We start from the raw sequence: 7479 nt of genomic DNA on the forward strand, positions 1-7479 counted from the left end.
TTTTTCCCATACTGTATATATATACAAATGGTGCAAGAAAAATTTAAACGTATTTATTTCTGACGCTGTGAGTATGGAAAATTAACATTGAATTTAACAGTTAACCTAATATCCATTGGCCATTACCCCCATAGGTTTTGTTTTTTTCTATTATACAAGTATTTACTCCCCTTTACACCTTAATTCAGGATTCAAAATTTTGCACAATATCTTCTGTTGTCTTAATTGGGAGATGCAAAAAAAATCTGCAAGATTAACTACGCAGGGACATGTGTTCAAGTAACCTTAAAAAGTTGCCTTTTCCAATGACATTTTCTGTACTTCTTCACAGGAGAGAGGAGATAATTTTGCATCTGTGTAGAAAAAACTAATCACAGAATCACAGAATCACAGAATCGACTGGGTTGGAAAAGACCTCCGAGATCATCGAGTCCAACCCTTGGTCCAAATCCAGTCCATTTACTAGATCATGGCACTCCGTGCCACGTCCAATCTGCGTTTAAAAATCTCCAGGGATGGTGAATCCACCACCTCTCTGGGCAGCCCATTCCAATGCCTGATTACTCTCTCTGTAAAGAATTTTCTCCTGATATCCAACTTAAATTTCCCCTGGCGGCGCTTAAGCCCGTGCCCCCTTGTCCTATTGCTGAGTGCCTGAGAGAAGAGACCAACCCCCACCTGGCTAGAACTTCCCTTCAGGTAGTTATAGACGGTGATGAGTTCACCTCTGAGCCTCCTCTTCTCCAGGCTAAACAACCCCAGCTCCCTCAGCCTCTCCCCATAGGACTTATGCTCCAGTCCCTTCACCAGCCTTGTTGCTCTTCTCTGGACCCGCTCCAGCACCTCACTATCCTTTCTGAACTGAGGGGCCCAGAACTGAACACAATACTCAAGGTGTGGCCTCACCAACGCAGAGTACAGGGGAAGGATCACTTCCCTGCTCCTGCTGGCCACGCTATTTTTGATACAGGACAAGATCCCATTGGCCTTCTTGGCCCCCTGGGCACACTGTTGGCTCATGTTGAGCTTCCTGTCAATTAGTACCCCCAGGTCCCTTTCTGCCTGGCTGCTTTCCAGCCACTCTGTGCCCAGCCTGTAGCGCTGCAGGGGGTTGTTGTGGCCAAAGTGCAGGACCCGGCACTTGGCTTTATTGAACTTCATCCCATTGGAATCAGCCCATCTCTCAAGTCTATCCAGATCCCTCTGCAGAGCCCTCCTGCCTTCCAGCAGGTCAACACTCCCTCCCAGTTTGGTGTCATCAGCAAATTTGCTGATGATAGACTCAATCCCCTCATCTAAATCATCAATAAAGATATTAAACAGGACTGGACCCAACACAGACCCCTGGGGAACACCACTGGTGACCGGCTGCCAGCTGGATGCAGCTCCATTCACCAGCACTCTCTGGGCCCGACCCTCCAGCCAGCTCCTAATCCAGGAGAGGGTACACTTGTCCAAGCCCTGGGCTACCAGCTTTTCCAGGAGTATATTATGGGAGACAGTGTCAAAGGCCTTGCTGAAGTCTAGATAGACCACATCCACAGCCTTCCCCTCATCCACCAGGTGGGTCACCTGATCGTAAAAAGAGATAAGGTTGGTCAGACAGGACCTGCCCTTCCTAAGTCCGTGCTGGCTGGGTCTAATCCCTTGTCCATCCTGAAGGTGCTGTGTGATTGCACTCAGGATGATCTGCTCCATAACCCTGCCAGGCACCGAGGTCAGGCTGACAGGCCTGTAGTTGCCAGGGTCCTGCTTGCAGCCTTTTTTGTGGATTGGGGGGACATTCGCCAACCTCCAATCATCTGGGACCTTCCCAGAGAGCCAGGACTGTTGGAAGATGATGGAGAGCGGTTTGGCAAGCTCTTCTGCCAGCTCCCTCATCACCCTGGGATGGATCCCGTCTGGCCCCATAGACTTGTTAGGATCCAGCTGGCTCAGTAAGTCGCTAACTACATCCTCCTGGAATACAGGAGGGCTATTCAGCTCTCTGTCTCTGTCTATCTGCTCGAGAGGCCAGTTGTTCTGAGGGCCACCTGTCTTACTGCTAAAAACTGAGGCAAAGTAGGTGTTAAGTACCTCAGCCTTCTCCTCATCTTTGTTAACTATATTTCCCTCCAAGTCCAACAGAGAATTGAGGTTTTCCTTGCCCCTTCTTTTGCTATTAATGTATTTATAAAAGGACTTTTTGTTATCCCTAACTGAATTAGCCAAATTAACTTCAAATTCCACTTTTCTTTCCCTAATTTTTTTCCTGCATGACCTAGCTCTCTTCGTAAATTCTTCATAAGTAGCCAGCCCTTTTTTCCACAGTCTGTAAACTTTCTTTTTATCCCTGATTTCTTTCAGAACCTCCCTATTTAACCACGCCGGCCGTCTTCCCCTCCGGCTGGCCTTTCGGCACACTGGAATAGCCTGTTCCTGTGCGCTCAAAATTGCCTGTTTGAAGCATGTCCATCCCTCCTGGACCCCCTTGCCTTTAAGGGGTGTTTCCCAGGGTATGCCCTGAATTAGTTTTTTGAATAGGCCAAAATCTGCCCTCCGGAAGTCCAGAGTAGAAGTTTTAACGATGGCTCTCCTTACATCCCTAAGGATTGAAAATTCTATTATTTCGTGGTCACTATGCCCTAGGCGGCCTCCAACCACTACATCATCCACCAGCCCCTCTCTGTTTGTAAACAGTAGGTCTAGTGGGGCCTTACCCCTGGTAGGCTCATTTACCAGTTGATGAAGGAAATTATCCTCTATACACTCCAGGAACCTCCTTGACTGCCTCTTCTCTGCAGTATGAAGCTCCCAGCAGATATCCGGCAGGTTAAAGTCACCCATGAGCACAAGGGCTGGAGATTTTGAGACATCTGCCAGCTGCTTGTAGAATAATTCATCTCCTTCATCATCCTGGTTGGGCGGTCTGTACCAGACACCCACAAGGATGTCAGCCTTGTTGGCCTTCCCCCTGATTCTGGTCCACAGGCACTCAACCTTGTCACTGCTGACCTCAACTTCAACAGAGTCAAGGGACTCTCTAACATATAAAGCCACCCCTCCACCTCTCCTACCCTGCCTGTCCTTTCTGAAGAGCTTGTAGCCCCCCATAGCAGCACTCCAGTCGTGTGAGTCATCCCACCACGTTTCTGTGACAGCAACTATGTCATAGTTTTCCTGCTGCACTATGGCTTCCAGCTCCTCTTGTTTGTTTCCCATACTGCGTGCATTGGTGTACATGCACTTCAGCTGGGCCATTGATTTTATTCTCAACTCGGGCTCTACACCCTTAGGCTTATTTCTGGAGAGCCCAGTTGCCGCCCCTTCCCCCTTCAAACCTAGTTTAAAGCCCTCCTAACTAACCCTGCCAACTTACGGGCTACAGTTCTTTTGCCCTTCCCAGATAGATGAAGCCCATCTGGTTTAACAAGACTAGGCAACATGGAGTTTGCCCCATGATCAAAAAACCCAAAATTTTGACGATAGCACCATCCTCTAAGCCACCTATTGGTAAGCTGTGCTTTCCTAAACCTCTCCTCATTTATCTCCTCATTCATCCCAGCTAGCACAGGAACTGAGCCAATTACCACCTGTGCTCCTGTCCCATGAAGTGATCGGGTCAGAGCCTTAAAATCTTTTTTAATTACCCTGGTACTCCTATTATTGATGTCATCACTTCCAACCTGGACAACCAACAGCGGGTAATAGTCCGAGGGTTGAATAAGCTTAGGAAGTGTTTTCGTAATATCCCTCACCCTGGCCCCAGGAAGGCAGCAAACTTCCCTGTGGGATGGGTCTGGCCGACATATAGGGCCCTCAGTTCCCCTCAAAATGGAGTCACCAATTACAATAACCCTTCTCTTTTTCCTCTTACCTGTAGCTGTAACAGATCCAGTAGACCGGGGGTAACCAGAAGACCTTGTAGACAGATCTTCCTCCTGACTGTCCTCCATCAGACTTTCTGAAACCAGGGCCATATACCTGTTTTTTAAGGGCACCCTGACAGGTGAAAGGGGTCGAGAGGGGGTGTTTTTGCCTCTACGACCAGGCACCTGTTTCCATTCCTCCCCATCCATATTGTCCGTTCTGTCTGCCTGATGGCAGGGGGGGCTGGGCTTCACCGCCTCCTGCGGGGCTTCCTTAGGAATCGAAAGGGTGTGACTCCACCAGTCAATTTCCCTTTCACTCTCCCTTATACTTCTTAGCCTTTCCACCTCTTCCTTTAGCTCTGCCACCAGACATAGCAAATCATCCACCTGCTCACATCGTATGCAGGTGTTTCTCACGCTGTCCTCTGGTAGCAGTTCTAGGCTCAAACAGTCTATGCAGCCAGAGGCCTGAGTGGCTGCATCCTTTTTAGAGGGTTCTGTCTGTATTGACACCCCTCTACTGGTAATAGGAGCAACAGCTTTCATTTTTTTGGGAGGCATGACTGTGTTGAGCTGTGAGAAAAAAACCGCAGAAATACCTTAGGCTTCTGCCCTGCCTGTTTGACTTAGATATTTTTATAATTTTTTTTCTAAAATGTGAATGCACTCAGAAAATTTTTATGACAGAGTGACAAATTTAATGATGAATATACAATACTTACAGAATAGAAACATACTTTGAAACATGGTGTGATAGTCTTGAGAACATGATACAGGACAGAGTTCTATTTTGCAATACATGCTTTTTGCCTTTTTTTTTTTTTTTTTTTTTTTTTTTGCTTTGTTGTTTGGGGTTTTTTTCTATTCCATTGAAAGGATTATAAAAGGCTGTGTGGTTGCAAAATGACTTCATCAAAGAAGTGAAGCTTTCTTGGTATAATCCAAATGAAGATTTATTCCCTAATTTAAACTTCTGTCCTCATTGTCACTAGAAACTACTTTTCTGCACATGTTCCTGTTTTAATTTTGGATAATTTCTAGTTCACCATTCAGTCAGGCAGCCCAGCTTTAGAAATAATCGCAGTTATGATGTCACACTGCTCCTCTCTTTGTTAGTTATATTATGTATAATCTGTGCTCTGTATGAGACTATCACGCTTCATCTTGTCTGCAGCTGGCTTTCATCATCAATGAAATTTTAAGTTTTATTTCAAATATAAATCCCCATAATTAGAATGGAAAAACCCAAACCCTGTCCTATAAGGAATTATAAATAAAGAATGATGAATGGCTTAGCAACTGTAAAGTTCCATTTACAATTCAGACTTAAAGCAGTAAAAATAGGAGGAATTTACTTCCATTCTCTCATGTAAGCATTTGTGAATCTATGTCCAGAACCATCAGGACTTCATGATACACCTTTGAAAATTCACCAATGTATATTTTGGTGCCATCTACTATAGAAGATGCTGGAGAATGCTGAAAAGATGCAAAGATACATCTACTTTTGGTGCTTTAGCTTTGTTTTTTGGTTTTGATTTGGTTTTTTTCTGTGTTCTGACATAGTAATTTTCATTATTGTGTCATTTACAATGCCCATGAGTCAATTCCTTTATTTTCTCATTTACAATTCCCATGACAGAATCCCCCCAGACATTTCTGAGCACCTCATTATTTGAGGGAATAATTGCCCTTCTTTAGATCTGTGACTAAGGCCTAATTTTGCTATCTGTTGTCTCCTAATATAGAGGAGCTTCTCCTGAAGAAAAGGTGGAGCACTTAAGTGAGGCTTATGCTTTGACTTGCTTCCTGGAGATGTCTGTTTCCATATTCTTAGTCAGATATGTACAAGGATGTAATTTAAATGATGGGTAAGATCAATGTGTGCTGAGGTTCTGGCATATGTTACATTTGCTATTAAAAAAAATCTGTTATAGACAACCACTTCTTTTTGGTTTATTGTTATGTATGACTTTAGACAATGAAAGCTGTGTTAACATTTTTGCGTGTGGGTTGGTGCCCTAAAGATTGTTATAAGAGAAGAAATCAAACAGTATTGAAATTACCTTATATGTTGTAAAATTAGTACTAGGGAGATAGAGATTGCACATTTTCCTTAAAAAACATTCAATCTGAGTCTGACAGAAGTGCAGGGAATGGATAAAAAAAATGGGGGAAGAAAAGAATAGGAAAACAGAAAAGACTGTCGCATAGTAGTCAGATAAGATTTTTCATCTATGCACTTGCACTGCACTTTTCTTCAACACAATTGAAAATAATTCAGTGAATTAAGCTACTGGGAATGAAGTGGGTATTTCCAAGTGCCAGTCAACAGAAAAATGATAAAAATGTTGCAGAGCCTAATGTTGGTGTGCAGAACTAGAAAGTGAAATAGCAGTGTCCTTTGTATTCAATTCAACTAAGTCTCCTGTAGTATTTAAATACTTGCATATTTTTAAGAAGTTCAATGAGAACAAAATGTCAAAGTCCACATAGGACAGAGTTTTATAGTATGAAACCACATAATTCCAAGAAAATAGTGAATTATCTTTTATACAGACACTACTGTAAGCGTCTTACTGTGCATTTGATATCATAGCAGTATCATCTACTCCTGTCAAAGGCATTTTTTGTAAACTTACTTACTTCTAAACTCTCAGTTATTATTTCAGCTCATAAGAATAAATGTCATGTAAAGTTTAAGTATAAGGCATAGTATTATTATTGGGGCAAAGAATTTGGAAATCATTACACAAGTGAACATTATGACACCTACTTCATTGATATATGTTAAGTGGCTACAATACATTAATCTCTTTAATATTGGAAAAGACAAGGGATGATTTCTGACTTTCTGCAGATCTAGTGAGTAGTAGTTCCATGGCTGAAAATGTTTCTTTTGCCCACTCTGCTCAGGCTGTCCTCTGCAGGACTGCTTCTGCACTGACACATGTCAGAAATGGTCAACAAACTGGTTATCATACGCTTGAGCCATTAAAAAAGTCCAGCACTAGGCAATATAATTTCATAGGATAAGGTCAGTAAATTTTATCTACCCTTTGTGTTTCTCTTCCTTCAGGAACAGCCATGGTAGCACTGCTATCCCTTCTATTAGCAACAATATTTGAAAATCAGTAAAAATTCCTAATTTGACACCTGTTTCTATTGCTAAATAGATTTTAGGGGTTTCTTATGCCTTAGAAAGCTCTTATAGCATGCAAAAAATGTGAGAAATGACAAGGATTGTAAGTTATGCCAAGCCAGACCGCTCAAGAGAGCTGTAATTAGTTACCATCTTTGCAGCTCCAAGGTACAATTGCACAGTTAAAAAGTGAGGTGAAGAAAGGGTTATCTGGATAAAATGTTGATGACTTTAATAGTCTCCTTTCAAATAAAGTTAGAGTTCTGATTAGGCTGATTGAGATACACGGTTTGGATATGTTTGGGATGCTCCACATGTATAAGTACATGCATAAACATCAATAAAATCTTATGAAAGAACAAAGAGGATTCTCATGCTATAGTGAAGTAAAATAAAGACTAAGAAAGTAATTTTAGCTTGGTTGACAAAAATTAATTGTAAGTTTGTAGCATCCTGTTAAGGATATACTGCTTTCAAAGGTAAAAT

This window comes from Pipra filicauda, unplaced genomic scaffold (genome assembly GCF_003945595.2).
Source record: "Pipra filicauda isolate LSUMZ 115617 unplaced genomic scaffold, ASM394559v2 scaffold543_size331735_pilon, whole genome shotgun sequence".
NCBI lineage: Eukaryota > Metazoa > Chordata > Aves > Passeriformes > Pipridae > Pipra > Pipra filicauda.